Source organism: Aquila chrysaetos, chromosome 6 (assembly GCF_900496995.4).
Source record: "Aquila chrysaetos chrysaetos chromosome 6, bAquChr1.4, whole genome shotgun sequence".
In the NCBI taxonomy this organism is placed as follows: Eukaryota; Metazoa; Chordata; class Aves; order Accipitriformes; family Accipitridae; genus Aquila; species Aquila chrysaetos.
In genome coordinates, this window is record NC_044009.1 from 51,152,871 (window position 1) to 51,173,785 (window position 20,915).

The following is a 20,915-nucleotide window of genomic DNA, read 5'->3' on the forward strand; positions in this document are numbered from 1 at the left end:
AGTCATGATTTCATTATTCTTGGTTCTCAGTTTCCCATTCAGCTATTCTTACTTGTATCCTAGTTCCTTGTATGTCTCGTGTCCTGCATCTCTGTTTTCATTCTCCCTCATCCAAGTAATTTCTAATATTAGCCAGTTTCTATTTCAAGTTCATTATCCATTCTCACACGGTACCAGTCTTCCCTCATTTCACTTGCTTTCCAGAATTATTGTTCTATTCTGGCTCCAGATTTGCGCCTGTTTTTCTCAGGGTGAGTCTGCACAGATGGGTCTTGAAGGTTGCACATCTTTCTACCCATGCTCTGAGTCAGCTGATGCAAGTCAACTTCAGTACAACAGCCCTATAGCTACTTCAGCGTGTCTGTGAAGGGCTACGGAGGAGCTAAGTCTGCCTCTGCTGTGCTAAGAAGGTTACACACAACCGTAATGCAAAGATCAGCCGTCTGCCAAATGGCATCCTTGCTGTAGTGCGTATATACATGGAAATTTTGCATCTCCAAAACAGTATGTTTCAAAAAGCTTTAAATTGTGTGTTGGAAACCAGTTTGGAATTTACAGTTATTTTTAATATGCATATAGCAGTTTTAGCATGAACACTGTGGATTTTCCTTATCCGTAAACTGAGATGGCACTTATTGATTTGTATTATTTATTTCAGCATGTGAAAGAAACCAGAACGATACATTACAAGTCCTCATAATATTTTTTCTTGTTAGTCACTTAGAAGGGTGCAAAAATATATCGGAGAAATATTGCATGAATAAAATAGAAAACTGGTTATGCAGACTTAAGGAGGATGAGTGAGGTTTACATCTGTTTCTTGTATGTTGTCTTTTTAAACAGTACATGGAAAATTCTAGTAGCTAGATAGTAATTTTATATTGTGTGATAAAATGATAGACATGTTTAGTCCCCTGTGCCATCTCCAGCTGCAAGTCGTTGAGAACTTTCTGAACTGCGTAATTCTGGGACTCATGATATATCGCAGCACAAAATCGGGCCTCTCGCTATCCAAACTTCAGAATTTATAAGGCTCTTTAATTATACTGAAGTATGTAACGTATGACTTGGCGCTGCATACACAGTTCTTCTCTAAATAGTTTGTCTTAGAACTGTGTCGTTACTAATGTTTTGATTGTAGTTATTCTAAGACAGAGAAGGAACAGCGTCATGTTGCATCATTTTTCTCCCTAAAGCAGTCTGTAGTCCAGATTGACGGACAGTTTTTCCTCAATTGTCATTAAAACCAAGGAGCCCAATTGTCTTTTCTGAAGCCCTGATGTTTTTCTGAGAAAAGTCAATTTTCTGTCTCTGTCTCATCTTTCAATATGAAAAGGTTGGGTTTTTGTGAAATTCCAAGTTACTTTCTCTAATACAAGATGTAAACTAATTCTACCTTCTTAAATTTAATAAAGGGAAACCTACTTAATTTGAAAGTTACATTACAGAAATTATTTAAAGGATTTTGGAAAAAAAAAAAAAGATATTCCTATAATGTTGCTCCACAATATGACTACCTTTAGGTACATTTTAGAGCCAAATTTTAGAGTACATTTCAAATATGGTAGATTTGATAGGTCATTCTCTGCCTTAGGTGAAAATTTTGTAGCTCTTCTGCCATGTTTTTCACATTTCACCAGAGCAAGATGTTTGTTTTCAATGGTCCCCATTTCTTTTCTAGCTGGTCCTTCTGAAACAATTTTCAAATAAAATATGGGCTGCTGTTTTGAACTTTTTCTGGAAGCAGATACTGTAAATAAATATTGCAAAGTACAAGGGCTTTCCATTTTGAAAAATTGGAACAGCAGGCACCCTGAACAAAAGTAAATAGTCCCAACACTTTTTTATTGTGACCAAATTAATCAAGCTCAGTGGTTTAATTGTAATTTCAGAGTTAAATATTTAACTAATGCAAAAATTTCTGACACTGCAGTGCATCTCTCTCTTTAAAATTAGTAACATCACAGCAAAACTGTTAAAATTCATCTTTTTAATATATAATTTTTCTTAGCGAAGCTAGACATACACGCACACAGCTTCTGAATTAGTTGCCTAAGGGTTGGCTTCATACAACCACAGTAACCTGGATATCTCCAGAAAGTTTTGGGGTTTTTTATTATTTCAGTCCGTGATGTTAGAAAGCTTTACAAATATCTATCCTTATGTTTTCCTGTAATACATCGAGAAATTTCTGTGAAGTAAAAACCACATCATCTTTCCTTAAAGCACTATGGATTTAAAATAACAGATAATAGAGTTAGTGTCATTATTTTTTAATTACACAAAATGTTTAAAGGAAGAATGTAGTTAGAATGTAGTATCTATGATAAATTAGATTATTCTTTTCTGTTGTAACACAAAAACAAATTCAGATCTTTGATTTTTGTTTTCATAATTCCTTCTGAAAAAACAGTGCTCTGCAAAGAAGCTTAAGGGTAGCAAATTTAAAATCTAGCTGTTAATGAAAACCTAAGAAACCATTGTTTTTCTTTACATGAAGGTGGCCTGAAAGGTTGTGGAAGTGGGGGTTTTTTCCTGTTTTGCTATTTAATTTTGTTTTATTTTCCCCTTACTATAAATTCACATCCTTGGAGGCCCACTATCGTGATGAAAATCTATTGAAATGGTTAAGGAAAGTGAAAATACAGAAAAAGAGAGATGTCTGTGCTGTGGTTCATCAGCCAGTGGTTGGTTTGGGTGACTGGCACTGGCGATTCTGACCAGTGGGTGCTGCTCCCAGATACATGTGTCCCCGCAGCAAAAGCCTGGCCACGTTGGCCTGGGTCCTCGTTTCTGTCCTCATTATAATGTGCAGGGAGAGGGCGCAGGAGCTTTCCTTTTGGCTCCGTGTTGAGCTGTTTGCAGTTGGCTCCAGTTAAGCAAGAATTTGGTTCTCTAAAGGGACTGGTGGGAAGGGATGAACTCTTAGCACTCCCACGGCTTTGCATACAGCCCTGGTTTGAAGTTGGCACGTTCAGCTTGGGTCACCAGCATTTATCCGCATCCGATCTGGCCTTGTACCACTAGGAGCTGCAATTTATATATTCTAAGTATAGCCACAACAGCTTTCCTACAATGGGAAATAAGAGCTTTGAAATTAAACTAATTCTTGCTTTTGTTGGTTTATCTTTAAACAAGGCATCGTCATTTTTCAGGTTCTTAACTGGCCTCTGTTGGCATATCTTTACTGAAGGGAGACCCTACCCCAGTTAGTTTCTGCTGATCCAGCTCAGTAAATCTCAAACATCTTGGTCTCTTCTCCTAGAAAGATCCCAGTTCAGTGAAATGCCTTTGAATTAAAACCAGTGATGCTTTTAAATTCAATCTCACACAAAGTTTCTGAAGAAAAAAGCCACTCTTCCTCTGATAACCTGTGGTGATACTCCAGAGCTGTCATTGAAAACAGAATGTTTATTTTTATTTTTTACCACATTCCTGAAAAATATTAATGAGGCAAGATTTTTCGCCAAGATGGTTCAGTAATTGCCACAGTTGGCTTTAACTTAGTCTCCCAAACTACGATTACATCACTTCAAAGGATTCATTAAATTTCTTTTGGGTTTTATCCTTAGTGTGTGAAAGTTTATAGGTACCATTCTGAGAGTGGGGGCAAAAATACTTAAGCTTAGGAAAAAGATAGGTGAACTAAACTTTCCATTTGGAAGCTATCATGAAAAGTTAAAATACCTCATCTTTTTTCATCAGCTTCATCCATCTGTTGAGTCCTTAATACAGGAACCAAAACTATGTAGGACATAGATCTCAGCGTGAATTTTCCAAAGTAACTGTAACGTATTTGAGATGCATGTTGTTTAGATGTTATAAAACAAAATGTTGTTATTTTTATACTATTGATGCATAAATGGAAATGTTCATTGTTGAATTTTATGTATGATTTGATCATAGTTTATGAGAAGGTAGCTGCATGACAGAGTTCTCACTTAGTTGCTGTCCTGACAAAGGAAACAGGAAATGGAGAAGGAAACCTGGCCACAGGTGCGCCATCAGTAAAAGCAGAAGAACAAAAACTGTGTAATTTATATTACATGTATTATAATGTATATAATTTAACCTCACCTAGATAATTCTAACACATTGTTTTTGCTTATGCTACTAATTCTTGCTTGGAAGTTTTATACATTTCCTACTGTAGACATTTATATTGGTTCAGGTATATATCTTTTTGCTTTAATTTTCTTTTTATCTCAAGCATAGTTTAAGTATTTGAGTGACAGCAAGTGACATTTTCATAGGATAGATTCTGTAGGCAAATGAACAGTTGACAGTAGGCATAATGGCAGCCTGGAATAGTCTGACATGTAGGTGTTCTGACTGGAAGATACTCATTGTGTTGAATGAAGTTCTCATGTAGTAGCTTTCCATTTATATTGTATTCTCATAGTATAGAATTAAATATATACCCATGACATATGCTTCAGATGGGTTTTTTTACACAATTTCATCACTTGAAGGAAGAAAGGCAATTACATAGTCTGAAAGGAAATTCAACAGATAGATACTGGCTTTAGTCAAAGTCCTTGGCTTTTGCATTCTGTAGATGTGAGAGAGTGAGATGTCTTCCAAAGTGGATAAAAACACTGTATGTTCCCATACAACATCTCTGTAATTAGATAAGAACAACACAGAATAAAGGTCTTGATTTTTTTTTTTTTTTTTTTTTTTTTTTTTTTTTAAGTAAAAGGGAGCGCTCGGTCGTTAATTGCATGCCAACTTTTGGCCTCTCTGTGGACTTATAAACCCCAAATATTCATATTCAAGCAATCTTGGTAAAGTTATTGAGTACCTTGTGTGTAGTATGAAATTTCACAGCTGTAGAAAGTAAGAAAACTTTATCTGATTAAAGTTTAATGATAGTGTTTCCGTCGACTTGTAGAAGACTAGATAACTGCTGCTAGCTGAAAAACACGATGAATTCAACATTAACTTAGATGATACTAGCATATTATTTTGGCTGTATGGAAGATTGATCGGTAGATCATATTACTCAAATATCTTTCTAACTCTTATAATACCATTTAAAGTGTAAAAATCTTAGTAAACTGTCTTTAACTGTTATATCGAGAAATTTATGCATATGCCTTGATCAGGTTAATACTTATTAAAATTGGTTGTGATCTTTGGAAAACAATTATTTGGAACCAGTGATGCTAGAGAAAAGCACTGCTGTTCCTGCAAAGGGGCATTTTCAAACACACTGCAAATTCATTCATATTATGAAACTGCAAAACATGTGTATTCCAGTGTAGCAAGTTATCAATTTGCTGATTTAGATGATATTACTTAAAAAATGCCACATTACTAATATTTAGCTGATTTTGCCATCTGTCATGAATAATATTAAGACTGTGGATAGCCCTGATACCTTATCTGCATATCTGAAATCCTGTAAAAACCAGTTGGTTTACAGTGTCAAAGATTGAGAAGAGTAAAAACTGAGCCAGGCACCTTCCTCAGCATGATGGTATAAAATTCAGTGGTTACTACCGAATGTGTTTCCATAGTTCAGTTGGTTTTGTCTGTTTACTTTGTTCTTAAAAGACTTCTTTCTAATATCTTTTCAGTGGAAATTATTATGTAGTACATACATAAAAATGATGATTTTCATTATTTTTCTTAAATCGGGTTTTGTTGATGATCTACAATTTGAAGTACATTTCAAATCTCTAAAAACAGGTATGCTATTTCAAATGACACAACAAATTCACTTTTTGCCTACATGTTTCAGATGGTGGGAGTACCATCCTAAACACACCTATTTTTATTTAGTCCGTTTTCTTAAAAAAAGAAGAGCCTTGTCTTCACAGTGTGAGCAGAATATTGACGTTTTGTTTTGGCGGCACAAAATATCTTGGAAAATGGTGGCTTTCTTGCCCTCCTAGGACAGAAGAAAGATCTTTCTAGGTTCTTGTTAGCAAAATGGGTCACTGCTTTAGCATGATCACCTGGTATGTTTTCCAAAAAGCTTGTCATTCCCAGTTCTACTGAACTTAAATGTCCACTGTAACAACTGGGGCGGACTCTGTCATTCAGCTGTAAGGTACGATGTTCTGAAATCCTCTCTTTCGTGTGAGAGGACAAGTCACTGGTTTGACACAGATGTTTCCGAATGAGGTTCGATGCTCTCAGATTAGATTATCACGATTGTCCCACATAAACATATAAAATTACGCATTCTTTATGAATACTTTTGATTCGGGCTATAGGAATGCAAAGCTAAAATTCCATCTGAGACAGTAAAAGATGGTTTATAATTACAAATGAACCAGCCTGGCTGCAGCTGCAGGGAGAGGGGGTAGGGAACAAGCTGATGAGACTGAAGCAGCAAGGTCCGGAGATGTAGACCACACACCGCATCAGATGGTGCTCATTTGGGAAGCAGGGTGAAGAGAGACAAGCTGCATTTCGCATAGCTGCAGCCTGTTTCCCCGGTGAAGCAGACTCTATGAACGCATGCTTAATGCACAAAGTTATGTTTAAGTACTTTTGCAAAAGAGTGAAGTGCAGCTGATCAATGATAAAATGCTTTCAAATTAGAAATCCTTGTTGTAAAAGCATATCTTCGAGCGAAGGTGGGAGTGGTGTCTTCAATTGGACATAGATTCTTTAGTTGTGTCTTCCACCTACACATCTACTCTGCTTGTTTTACTTTCCTGCCCAAGAAGGGTCCTTTTTTTTCTAGGCATCTCAGGGAGAGTAAGGCAATTTAAAAACCCAAAGGTCAGAAGAGACCACAGTGACTGTTTTCTGGCTTCCTTCAGCATGCAGACTATCACTTTTCACAGAACCTGGTTTAAAGCTCCCCTATTTGAAAGCTACCTGATCTTGTTTCGAAGCCTGGAAGTGATAGTGAGCTCACCATTTCAGCTAGAAAACTGTTTCCATATTTAATTACCTATAATAGTAAGAAATTGCGTTTTATATAAAATTAATACTGCTCTACCTTTCATCTGGAACGACTTAATATTTTCTGTTGTTTATATGTACTAAATCTTTCATAGTTTTGTTGCTTCTTGTTGTTACAGTGTGGTATACTTTCTTCATCTCCTTTAGCTCTACGCATGCTTTAGCTTTTTCTTGCACTATTTGCAAAAAGAAAAAATTATGCCAATTGGGAGAAGTTTGTGAAGGCCATTTATGTGAAGATGATCTGCCATACAGTGTGCTAAGAAACACAGCCTAGCATACTTTTGCTATGGCTCTCTAGCATAAAATTGATACATAGCATACTAAGTTTGCAGCTATACTACTGACATGCCTTATTGCTTTATCCCCTAAATTGCTGATAGAAACAATGTGGTGGATGTTAAATAGAATTTAGAGATTTTTTTGGAGGCTGAAACATTTATTAAGGCTAGTGCTGCCCCAAATATATAGTTAAACACAAAATTCTGTGATATGGAAAAATTACACTGCTGTATATTTAGCGCCTAAACTCCAGGTACTGACTTACTGCAGAATCCCTCAGTGCTCTGTGACCGGCACGGTCTGTCCTTTCCCATTACGGAGCTCTTCTGGAGGAGCAGCTAAAGCCGTAAGTGACTTCTGGGTTTGGGTCAGGGGGATTACATTTTTGACTGGAAGGAAAGAAGGGTCTGACTTACTCCTCCATGATCAATTCCTAAATCCAGAACTAAGTATATAAGAAGCTAAAACCAGTTTAGCTCTTCAGCCTGGGAACTGAACTTGCTGGCAAGTGGGCTGAAGGGAAGGGAGGCAAGGAGAGGTTTCGGGGGCTATAGGTTCTTCCTTATGTGTTGGAATAGCAGGACTGTGTTCCTTAGAGTAAGTTTTAGCTTAGATTCAAGTTAATATAATATTTATGATAATGGGATGTTTTCACTGAAAAGGCGGGGTGCAGGGGAACAAACCACAGTGTACAAAATATCTACTGGACAGACACAACAGTAAATGATTTGTTTAGGTGGAAATAGAAGTTTATAAAACATGAATCTAGGATTGAACTATATGTTTTAGCATTGAACTAAATATGGTCATTTAGTGTTGATTAAAAGGTGATTTTAAAGCAGACAGATTTGAGGATACAGTCATTGTTCATATGCAATTACTGAAGTCTGAGTTAGGTCCTGGCTCTGTGGAAATTGATGGCAGAACTGAAAAAACATTTCAGTTATGTTCACAAAGTGCAGTGCTGTATTGATTGAAGTGCGTTTCGTTGCTACATTCTGGATAGGCATCTCATTTGAAACATCTGGCCCTTCTTCTGGATTTGACACATTTAGGTATTTCTGCAGCATGTATTGTAATATGAGCTCTAGGCTAGAGATTCCATATCAGTTAAATTTTTTTCTTATCTATCCTTGAACTGATCTAGTATTTTGTCCCATCTAAAAACTGTTCATTGACAACATTAAGGAACACTGTCTGAATGCTGAAGCCATCTCTGTTGTTCATTTCCTTGATTGTTTTGCTCTAATAAAAGGAAAAAAATAAAAGATTTTGGAGGAGTATTGAAGATGTTTCTAATGAGGTTCTCCTGTGAAGATTTTCTAGAGAAATTAAACATGGATTTTTTTTTATTTTTTTTTTTTTTTTTTAGATTTTTCTGCAACTTGGTGATTTAAGTTCAATAAATTACTAGATTCAGGGTTTGGCCAACAAATGTAAATGGCGGGGTAACCTCTGACACATACAGATTTGTCCCGATCTATGTTGAATGTGTTCGTTGTGTACTCCTCAAAGTTCCCTCTTCTGCATCTGCTGAAGAAGAGCTCTCCAGAAATTGGTGTCTGACCATGCAGTTGCCGACATGGGATCTTTAAAGACTGCACAGACAATCCTTTGCCCCTCGGTACTTCAGGTGCACATTTTCAGATAGGTTTCACTTGCCTGTCTTCATGCGCTGCTCCCTCCTGACCAGTCGCCCCTACGGAGGCAGCATACCCTGAGCTTGTCCTTGTCCACTGCAGTTCAAGGCTTGACAGTAAAATAAAATACAGAAGTATTTCTGAAAGCTCAAAGCAGAGAACGCTGACTTAATACTTTCAAGACTTGGAAGCAAAAAAGTACAATAAAAACCCAAACCTAATCTGTGCTTCTAAAGAAAATATGCTAAAATAGCTAAAAACGTGCTACACCTTCAAGGCAGTCTTTGAACATTAGAAGAACTTGCATTTTATCTAATATTCACTCACCTCACCCTCAGATACATGATCTTGGTGTAGTTTCAAATGCAAATGTTGGTGATCTCTAGAGCCTGTATGCTTTTTACCTTTGTCATTTCATAACTCCATAATAAAGAATGGTAGGGCTAGCTGTCTACCTAATTAGGTTGATTTAAGTTTTTAACAGTCAGCTTTCAATAGATTTAACATATGATATCTTTGGATGTATTTTGACAGAAGTACAAGATTTAAGGCCTTTGGCCAGTCCTTTTCAGGAATCAAGCTGTCTCTTCATCTGTTGTTGTTTCAGTGGTTCATGCGCACAAGTCCAAAAATGGCTTTAGAGATTTGGGATGCAGGAGGAGAGCTTTCCTGCGTGTCTGTTAATTTACTCTGATCCGTATTGGTGCCAAAAAAAAAAAGAAAAAATCCTGATGACTCACCAGGAGGAGGTTTCCATTCTGTGTGAAGTACTGTTTGGATGTTTCACTAGTGTGGTGGTGAATATAGCATCTGATAGTAGGACATCAACAGCTAGTGCTTTTATGATGGACACTTACATGGCGTGGGCAGCGGTTTTGAATGCTTCAAGTCCCAGATTATGCCGAGGCTTTTGACAGAAACTGCGTGTTTCCATTGTGTAATATATCAGTGTGTATCCAGGAGGAGATAAAACTGAGTAAATCAGTTTGGGAAAACTTGTACTTGGGAAAACTTTTAAACACTTGTTAGGTGTTTAAAAAAATACCAGGTTTTACAGCATTCCAAAGAATGCTTCCAAAAGAAGCTTAATAGCTAATAACTTCACCCTGTTAAAGGTAGGGTACCTCAAGAGTTGGGTATCCATAGGTCATGCATGGGACAATTAGAGAGGCAGGAGGAGGCATCACACCTGGGCTGCAAGACTCAGAGTGATACCTGCCCAGTAGTAACAGCACATGGTGAGTTTTGTATAATATATGTGATGCTAAAGCAAGGTAATTACTGATGACTAAGTTAGAAGTAATAGACTTTCAGCTCGTCTTCCGCAGTTTGAAGAATTGTTTCCTGTGCTAAGGGAGATGGGGCTGGCAGCAGGGAGAGCAGGAGGAGATGGAATGAGCTCTTACTAAGGAGGTAGAGAAATCTGATGTATTACTTAGGCACTTAGAAAATATTTTACCTTAGCATCATACTCTGTCAGTTCTGGTTGCTTTCATAATTTCATCCTGCTTTCTCATTTTGTAAACTATTTACGCTTCAAATGTTTCTGTTGAAATAAAATTAACATTCCAGAAAGCTATCTGGTAACTGTTAGTATGCACCTGAACAGCAGTATCACATTTTACGCAAAAAGTGGAAGAATATGTTTAGCATTGCTGTTAAACGAAATGATACCAAAAATAAATTGGATGCCTGTTCCTTTTTGTCCCTTCTGAAAAACAAAAAACTAAGCTCAGAGTTGTGTTATATCCCTGGCACTTTATTAAATCCAAAAATATAACAGCTACTTCATGAAACAAAAAAAGGAAATTCAGAGAATGTATAAGTTGATAATTAGAAAACAAACAAAAAAAAACCCCTGCTAAACAGCATCAAGCATCTGAAGTTGCACAGGCATGCAAAGAGCAGATAGTTTGTCCTTAATGTAGTCCCTTGGCTTTCTGTGTGCTCTGAGGTGTATGAACCTGCTGGGAAATACTGTCCATCCTCAGGGAGAGCAGTGAAGGAGAGATGTCTTTTAGGGACTGGAAGAGTGGAGTGAGTCCTTGTATCCTGTGCTTACAGTTCAATCTCAAGATCAGGATTTGTCTGCAGAGATGATCTTGGGTGCAGCAGGCATCTGTGGTTTAACAGGCCAAAAAGCTTGTCCCTCTCGTATCCAAAATATGTGCGTATCTTTGTACAGGACTCAGTTCTTTCTCATAGGTTCACATGCTTCTCTTTCTTTCTTTCCTTTCTTCTCTTTTGTTCTCTCTTTCTCTCATATAATTTTCTATGGACAGTATTTTTAAATCACTGTTCTTTGACTAGATTCTTGGTTGGGCAAGGGTGCAAATCATTTGGTCTCAGCCATAAATTTGATCAGCACCTCGTAGAATCACAGAATTGTTTAGGTTGGAAAAGACTTTTAAGATCATTGAGTCCAACCATAAACCTAACACTGCCAAGTCCACCACTAAATCATGTCCCAAAGTGCCACATCTATCCATCTTTTAAATCCCTCCAGGGACGGTGACTCCTCCACTTCCCTGGGGAGCTCTCGTAGTGCTTCTGCTTCACTCCAGGGTGCTGGTGGCTGTAAAGGCTCGGACCTGAGCAGTGGTCTGAGCTCAGAGCTGCCAGACCGGGGTGCTTGGGGAAGTGAAAAAAGTTTTGAAATCTTCCATACTTTCCAGTACAGGAAGCAGATAGATGGCTGTCCGGCTAGCCCCCAGAAAGAAATATTGTGCTTTGCCATGGAGAAATCCTGGGGTATCTGTGCTTATGGTGTATATGGGTTAGAGAGGAGAGGAGGCACACCACCTCTAGGAAGTCTTGTTACATTTTTCATTGATTTGAGAAAGTCACTTTAGTATATAGTGGAAAGAGAAAATTAGCCTTGCTCTAGGGTGCTGGAAATCAAACAGTTAATAGTACAAGAAGTCTTTATGGCTCTCTTGTAAATCTTGCTCAGTTAAAGGGAACATGGCAATTTTAAATCAGCTGTCCCAGGAAGTCAACACTGGTTTTAAATGTGTGCAAACTGAAAACAATCTATGCCAGAACTTCTTGTGCTAGTGCCAGCTAAAAAGAAGAAAGAAAAAAAATCAAATTGATGGGTTTCAGAGTTGATAATTGTGCTTAAGTGCTATGCCTGTAAATTACTGAATAACTTTTCCATTGATATAATAGTTACTGTATGTAAATGTACATATAGTACCATTGCAATAATACAAAATACCTGAAGTCCTGAATTCTTTGCTAAGCTCGCAGCGTTGCAGTTACTAAAATACAACCCGATGCAATATATTGCCATTTAGCTTAACCTGAGATGATTCCATGAATGTCAAATAACATAATGCTAAGGATATTCAAAATTCATGCAAAACATGAATATCAGTATGTGTGACCTCAACTACATAGTAGCATAATGTGTTAAATTATCTTGCTATAGTTCCAAAAAGCTTCATGGATTAGGTTTTTTAAAAGTGCTACTCTTTAACAGTGGGAAAGAAAAAAAAAAAGAAAAAATTCTACCTCTTCAGCTTGTTAGTTTACCTTAGCTTCTCAAAACTCCCATATCTCAAACTGTCTTTATAGGGTGACAGTCCCTGCCTGTGTCTGTAGTCATTTTGGGCAGAGAAAATCTTTGCTCTGAAGGTGTGTTAGATGTACTTCTCGGTATGAGAACACCTAGTTGCACACATGGCAGTCTCCAAGTCGTCTTCTATTGCTGATTGCACAAAAATTTGAAAGCAGAGATTAAAATCAGCTTCTATTCCTTTTTATTGGTTTTATGTGTTAGTCTTCTCTACTGATAAATGGCATCTGGAGACCGTGCTACAAAAATGCATTTCTATCAAACATATCAGCAAAATTAATACAGAGATGCTAAATAGTCTGCAATTGGTAAGGTTCAGGACTGTGGGGTTCAGCTGAGAAGAATTTAGAAGACCAATGTGAAGTCTGACTGCTTCAACAGACTTGTGCTCTTTAATACTTGTACATAAATTTTGTATTTTCAGCTTTGAGACTGGTGTTGCAAGGGCCCAGGCTACCATTCGGTGTGCAGTTGCAACAAATTTAGAGTCTGCTGTGGGATTTGTATATGGATTAAGACAACAAATAAAATTGAAAAAGCAGAAAGGATAGTTAGACTCTGTGCTGTCAAATTAACTCTGCTGCAAAATGACTTGGTTACATCAAGTGGGAAGAAATACTGATATAAAATATTTTGGTATGTGGGTAAAACAATAGTTCTTGATGATAATATGAGGAATTCTAGGGTACAGTGTTACTTCTGTGCAGGTGAATTCATATCTTCTGTATTTAAGGTTTCTTTGGAAGAATAAACCAAAAGTCTATTTAAAGAAAAACCTTGTTTTAAACTGCTCATTTTTATGTGCTGCCTAAAATACTTGAGGGTGCTGAATTACAAACTTATTTTACGCTACAGTATTTACCATAGTGTGCTTAGTTGGGCTGACCTACAGTAGTTACAGACAAATGATTTGACTGTTTCCATTTACTAAAGTTTTGTGTATGTTTTAGGATAAATTCTTACCCTGAGTAAATTTATGCTGCTTTGTAGCGAAGCCTGGTATGCGAGATGAGAATCTAGCTGCATGAGTAGATTCTTAATTTTGGTAGTTTAGCGGAGGACATGTTTATAGTTCAAAAAATAAATAATTCAGAAGACTGTATCTGGTTCGTGTTGACTATTTGGAGCTCTACTTAAAAATTACTAGTGCAGTCATTCCACTTAGTAACAGCTAACTATTACATATGTGAACTTTTACAGCATTACGACTTTTTTAGTAATGTTCATATTCTGTATCGTGGCTTGGTTAGGCATTTCACATTATAACAACACATTTGGAGGTTAATTTTAATAGTGCTTGTGTTGGCTTTTTGAAAGTACATCAGGCTTTCTGTCTAAATTTCCTCTGAAACTCTGGTTTTGTGTGTAAGGTGAGTCACTTTCCCTAGCATCAAAACTTTTGATGTGGTACATGTTACTAGAAGTATTCAAGAGCATAATGCTCAAAGAGATTGTAGCTACTGGAGTTGGGGAAAGACTTGAACACTGTTACTTGTACCTGCTAGTGCAAAATGTCAAGAAGGGTGTACTGACATATTCCCCAGTTAATATATTATGAGGCTACTAGAAACTTTGGATGATGCCATAGAGCAGAAAGCTCTTTTGACTGTTTTAAAATCTTATCACTAATGATTGGGGTGTTAAACTAGCCACATTAGGCACAGATCTCAGTTCACAGAGAATTAAAGGCATTCTTATCTGTTTTTCAGGCTATCTTGATATTATTAAGAAATTATTGAATTATTAAGAAATAATTCTTGTTGCCCAAACTTTAAATATTTCCATCTGTTCTCTGAAATTGAGCAGTAGCTAAAATAGGTATTTCCTAATGCACTAGAGCACATTGCCATTTTATATAATAGCTTACTTTTGTGTCTTTGTGTATGACCATGTTTTGTTGACATCTTCTTACACTAAAATAAGACTGCAGGTCTTTAGTTCCTCAAGTGAAGATCCTGTTCATCACACTTGTTGATCATCTTGCTAATCCAAAGTGAGGCTGAAAGTAGAATTTTACATGGTTATTTTAGGTCCCAACTTTTGTTTAGGTGTGTTTGCCACAAGTTTCCACATTCATAAGTTCAAAAAAGCTGACTGAAAATTTTTCCATTGACATGGCTACGTACTGCCATTCCCTGTAAGACATTTTTAAAATCTAATCAAATTCTTTGTGTATGCAATTACTTTCAGCCATAAGTGCTTTTTGAAGGCAGCGCAACCATTCAGTTACTTTGTCAGGCATGCACCTGCTTGGTTTGGATCAGTTTTTAGTAGTTAAGAGCTCAAAAATACTGAAACACAGGGGAGGCTGTCTCACGGAGCATCAGCTTACATGTGTTGTAAGGTAAGGAAGAAGTTTCTACATGAAGTCCGTGCCCAGACACCTGTAGTTTGTGGTTTCCTGATGAGGGAGACAGCCTATAGGTTCCTATAGGTGGCTTCAGTTCCATCTGCTGTACTCTGCTGTCTCGCCACTCTGCTCCCCACTTTAGGTGCAGGCGGTTGGCAGATCAGGCAGTCCAAATAGCTGGACCTGGCATGTCTGGCTTATTACGTGTCAGACCAAGGCCACTGAGCACTGCTTCCAAAAACTTGGGAAGTGTACTACTCTTACAGCTGTCAAATTTAAAGCAAGTTTGCATTAAGATGAAGATGTGCTTTGATCCTTAGGCTTCAGCTCACCGTTAGTATCTCAGCACTTGGTTTGAATAGAAATCTTTTTATCTACCAGATTAGTAGCTGCCAGGGGATCTGATTGTCCCATCAATTTCAATCTAGCATAATTCAGTAGGAATTTAAAGTTTTTCTCCTTGAACGGATGTCTCGGTACTCTCTTTGGGAAGTGAGTTCTGTCATCTGGAAGCTCCCATTAACCCCTTCCTACCAGCCATCATACCTTAGAATTAGAGAAGTTTACAAGTACAAAAGAGGAAACAAGCTTCAGGGGTCAGAAACTTTCTCTTACATTAACCCTAAATCCAGATAGTGTAAAAACATGCATGAAGGAACTGGGACATTTAGCTTGTGGTTCTGTGAAGAAGGAAAAAATCCAGTCATTAAATTAGACCAGTTGACACTGTGTAATTCAGTGTTCTTAGATCCATACAAAATTCTAAGGCTATGCTGCTATTAGACTTATTTTTTTAATTATTAAGTTAAGATTGCTTGCAAAGCAGTTAAAATTGTTTAACATCTTATTCATGACTGGAGGCCTTAAACAATTCAAGTCTTTTGCACTGTATATTAGAAGTTTCTTTGGCTTGAAAGGGTGGGTTTTCTAGTGGTAGAGAAAATTTCACATAAAAACTTGTAATAAAAAAAACAAACTTAGGTGTAACAGAGTTATCAGTTCACTATTATTGAAAGTCTTGTTCTTGGATCCTTTTTCTGTGTGCTCCGCTGATGTGAAAAGCTGGCTAAGATGAAGCTAGCAAAATTCATTTGTTAGCTGCTCTAACATATGAAACACTTTTCTTGATCTCTGTATGACAGTATTAATAGAGCCATTCATTGAATTGCTTCCCAAAAAATATTTTAGAAGCAAGAAACCTAATGCACTTTATATTTTGAATTCATTGTAGATTTTGGAATATAACAAACTTAGAGAAAAAAGTTAAATCTGTGATTATTTTTTTAGAGGATTTCTTGTTGTTGCAATAGCTTTTTGTCTTTAACACTTCAACATAAATTTCTGTATTTAATTTCAAAAATCTGGTTCTTACCTACTCCTATTGCTGATTTACTGCTGAACACTTTGACAACTTCAAATGCTTTTTTTTTCCTGTGTCCTCTTTTTCTTGTGTAATAATGCTTGTAGAGCAGACATGTGATCAAAGAATCCTAGTATGGTTTGGGTTGGAAGGGACCTTAAAGGTCCTCCAGTTCCAACCCCCCTGCCATGGGCAGGGACACCTTCCACTAGACCAGGTTGCTCAAAGCCCCATCCAACCTGGCCTTGAACACTGCCAGGGATGGGGCAGCCACAGCCTCTCTGGGCAACCTGTTCCAGTGCCTCACCACCCTCACCATGAGGAACTTCTTTACATTTAATCTAAATCTGCCCTCTTTCAGTTCAAAGCCATTACTCCTTTTCCTGTCACTACATGCCCTTGTAAAAAGTCCCTCTCCAGCTTTCCTGTAGGCCCCCTTTAGGTACTGGCAGGCTGCTGTAAGGTCTGCCCGGAGCCTTCTCTTCTCCAGGCTGAACAAGCCCAAGTCTCTCAGCCTGTCCTCATAGGAGAGGTGCTCCAGCCCTCTGATCATCTTCGTGGCCCTCCTCTGGACTCGCTCAAGCAGGTCCATGTCCTTCTTATGGTGGGGGCCCCAGAGCTGAACACAGTACTGCAGGTGGGGTCTCACCAGAGCGGAGTAGAGGGGGAAAATCGCCTCCCTTGACCTGCTGGTCACCCTGCTTTTGATGCAGCCCAGGATACGGTCGGCTTTCTGGGCTGTGAGTGCACGTTGCTGGGTCACATTCAGTTTTTCATCCACTAATACCCCCGAGTCCCTCTCCGCAGGGCTGCTCTAAATCCATTCTCTGCCCAGCCTGTATTTGTGCTTGGGATTGCCCTGACCCACGTGCAGGACCTTGCACTTGGCCTTGCTGAACTTCATGAGGTTCGCACGGGCCCACCTCTCCAGCCTGTCGGGGTCCCTCGGGATGGCATCCCTTCCCTCCAGCATATCGTCCACACCACACAGCTTGGTGTCGTTGTTCAAACTTGCTGAGGGTGCCCTCAATCCCACTGTCCGTGTCGCCGACAATGATGTTGAACAGCGCTGGTCCCAATACCGACCCTTGAGGAACACCACTCGTCTCTGGTCTCCACTCGGACATCAAGCCGTTGGCCACAACTCTTTGAGTGCGACCGTCCAGCCAATTCCTTATCCACTGAGGGCTCCATCCATCAAATCCATGTCTCTCCAATTTAGAGACAAAAATGTTGTGTGGGACAGTGTCAGATGCTTTGCACAAGTCCAGGTAGATGATGTCATTTGCTCTTCCCTTATCCACCAACACTGTAACCCCATTGTAGAAGGCCACCAAATTTGTTCAGGGATGAATTGCCCTTAGTGAGGCTGTGTTGGCTGTCACCAACCACCTCGTTATTTTCCATGTGCCTTAGCATAGTTTCCAGGAGGATCTGCTCCATGATCTTGCCAGGCACAGAGGTAGGACTGACTAGCCTGTAGTTGCCCAGGTCTTCCTTTTTCCCCTTTTTAAAAATAAGTATTATGTTTTCCCTTTTACAGTCAGTGGGAACTTCCCTGGACTGCCACGACTTCTCAAATATGGATAGTGGCTTAGCCACTTCCTCTGTCAGTTCCCTCAGGACCTGTGGATGCATCTCATCAGGTCCAATGGACTTGTGCACTTTCAGGTTCCTTAGATGGTGCCAAACCTGACCTTCTCCTACAGTGGGCAGTTCTTCATTCTCCCAGTCCCTTCCTTCACGTTCTGCATCTTGGGCGGTGTGGCTGGAGCACTTGCCGGTGAAGACTGAGGCAAAAAAGTCATTGGAGTTCCTCAGCCTTTTCCATATCCCAGGTAATCAGGTCTCCTGTTTTCTTCCAGAGAGGGCCTATGTTTTCCCTAGTCTTCCTTTTATCACCAACATACCTATGGAAGCTTTTCTTGTTGCCCTTGGTAATAAAAAATTACATCTACATTTGTGCAAGTGTTGAGGGGGAGGAGTGTGTTTTGGGGGGGGGGCTTGCTGAGGCAATTCTTTCTAGTTCTGTTTTCATTATCTTCCCCCAGAAGCTATTTGGTTATCTCAGTAAACCAAAGGGATAGTAAATTTACGATGCTGCGTAATAAATTTTTTTTCTGAAAAATTATTATAAGTTTTTAACGACATGATGTTTTTTCTGGCTTTTCATTTGCAGTTTGACTAGGTGACATGACACTTTGTCATACATTGGCACCTTTATTTTTTAGCTTGGGAATCTGCCTTGTTCTTTCTTGTTGGTGAATTGCTCAGAGTAAAAACAACATGGTATTTTATCAAGTAAAAATTATCACTTCTGTTTTGCATAATAAAGTGTGCAAACCAGACCAATAAACCAGTTACATGCCTCTGTCCACTCATTATTCTTGAGCCTGCATAATTCTGTATTGCAAAGTACTGCATTAAAAAAAGGAATTGGAAGATAGAAAACTTTTTATTTGTAGTGATCTGCAAATTGAAAAAAAGTTAAAATCCAGTCAAACAGCTGGGTTTGAGTGCAAAGGTATCAGTAGCCATTTATGTGATGGTCTGGGAATTACTCTTTTTTCCCGGTAATTAAGAACTGTGTAGCAAAGGTTCTTAATGCCTCCCTGGTAGCTTTACACCAACTCTCTTTCAGTATTGCAAATGCTGAGTTCGTGCTTGAGTATCTTTGTTAGGTATCGAACTAAGTATCAGAATCTAATTAACTTACCGCTATCGGATGATTCTTATGATCAACTTGCTGTAGGAGATGTTTAATGTAATGCTTTGTCTATGTCAGCTGTAGCTAATACTGCAATCATTGCCACTGAATTTGATTTATATTTTTTTTCCAATTACAATCCGCTGCAATGAGACAGCCTGCCAGAAAGCGAGGATGGTGTGGCAGAAAACACCACGGATGCCCAAGTCCCAAGGCAGCCTTACCTGCTACCTCCCTAAAACTCTTACATTAGTACTTACAACCTCGCAGTTTGCTGAATACAGCTGGATGGTATCCTGCTTTAGGAAACAGGCTTGGGTTCGGTCATCCTGATTTTTGTGACGTCAGGAAATCTGACCAGTGACCTATGCTAAGTCTGCCAGCGAGACTGTTGTGGATTGCTTGGTCATTTGCTTGGAAATACTCTCTCATGTGGCTGAAATCTTACCTCTAGGGTGGAAGTTCTTAATGTTGACGGGGAGATGGGTGTGCTTCTGGCCATGGGAGGAAGGTGGTGGGACTGCTGAGGTCCAGCCTGCTTCTGGGGAGAACAGTTCCTTAGTGCCAGGAAAGAAGCAGGGAATAGGTGTGGATTAGGAGAACTGTCTTCATCCTTGGTTTGCATGCACTAACTACTAGCTTGGGTATTTGTCTATTTTTAGATTTTTAACTGAAAAAGTCTTATGTGACTACAAATGCTTCCATATCCATCACTTGCTTAAACTAGCCTATGACCATACCCATCAGCGATGTTCTTCGCTAGCTGCAGCTCTGTCTGGTTAGCTCTAAAGTCATCAACAGCTTCCCTGGAAGAAGGTGCGTGTTTTCCTTATTATGCTTCTCTAAACTAGGTGAGGGCTGAGGAGGTACACTGGGACAAGTTTTGCCCTGATGAGACTCCACAGAGAGATACTAAAGAAATTGAGACTCATATCCAGGGGATGAGTAGCAAGTGAGTTCAGCTGGTGTCAAGATGAGGTGTGTTACCATGTTTAGGAGAGGACTTGAGCAGGAGATGAGGAAGACTTTCAGGACTGTACTAAGTGTAGGTTGTCTGCTTGATACGTGTGGGGCATTAGATCCAAGAGGAAAAGCGTGATGAGGAGAGGAAAAGGTGAAGGAGCGAGAGGAGTTGGTGGTGAGAGAGTGCAGGAACGAGCTTTCCAGCAAGAGCCCTGAAGGCATCACATCTGCTTCTGCCAGAGGGGTAGAAGGGGAGTCATGCAAGAGGATTTTTGCTTTGCTCCTATGTCAGAAACAAACTAGTGGAACTGAGGTATACCCACCAAGCTTGATGAGTTCTCTAGACATCCCTTTATTACCTGCTTGGGAGCATGGGTTTTGTGGCCTGTCCAGCATGACATTCTCTGAGCCAGAATCTGAAAGGATTCTGGCAGGTTTGCAGTGCTGACTACTGACCTGCTTTGCAGAAGCTTGTCGGAGGGCAGTCCAGAGTTTGCACTTTTCTGAATGGCTTTCTCGTTGACCGTAGGATGTTGCTGTGCGCTATAGTTGTAGGCTATTGTCAAATCAATTTTCTATGGATAAAGACTGAAAAAATTTTGCTTTAGTAGTAATCGGATTAAAATTATGATTTCTTATTGTCAGCTTTCTGTATGTTTTTATTTGATTCTTGGATTAGTTTTTTTTTAATTTTGTATAATTATATGATATGCATAATTATATGATATGCGTATTCTGTATTTATATAAAATATTATATAGTTACTAGTATTTTTAAATTTCAGTATGGATTGGTGTTCAAAATGTGGTTTCAGGGAAAATTTGGCTTTGTCAAATTCTGCAGTGAGGATAAATATTTTTATGATCACAGCAGCGGCCAGAACAATACATGATGTATGTATCAATAATTGCCCAAGATCACCATAAAAGTTCCAAATTAGTAAATCCTCTAAGACATCATGAGGTCTTAGATAAGTTTATATATTAACTTTTGTCTGAGGCATTTTTCTCATCTCTGGCCTTTTCACAACCTCATAAGGCTTCAGAAAACCTTGCAATGAAGAAGTGAGTTTTATTAGCCTTTTAATAGGATGGGTACTTTTTTTTCCC

At 38.8% G+C, this 20,915-nt stretch overlaps 1 protein-coding gene across 10 annotated transcripts in view; it reads left to right on the forward strand.

Moving 5' to 3' along the window:
- MBD5 (methyl-CpG binding domain protein 5) overlaps positions 1-20,915 on the forward strand; it is a 148,477-nt gene that overhangs the window by 54,934 nt on the left and 72,628 nt on the right. The window contains exon 1 of one of the 10 annotated variants that reach the window (XM_030017039.2): positions 7,477-7,552. The exons of the other annotated variants lie outside the window; for them this stretch is intronic. The gene's annotated coding sequence lies outside the window, so the exon portion shown is untranslated. Of the gene's footprint in view, positions 1-7,476; positions 7,553-20,915 lie in introns of those variants that run through there. 10 annotated transcript variants of the gene reach the window in all.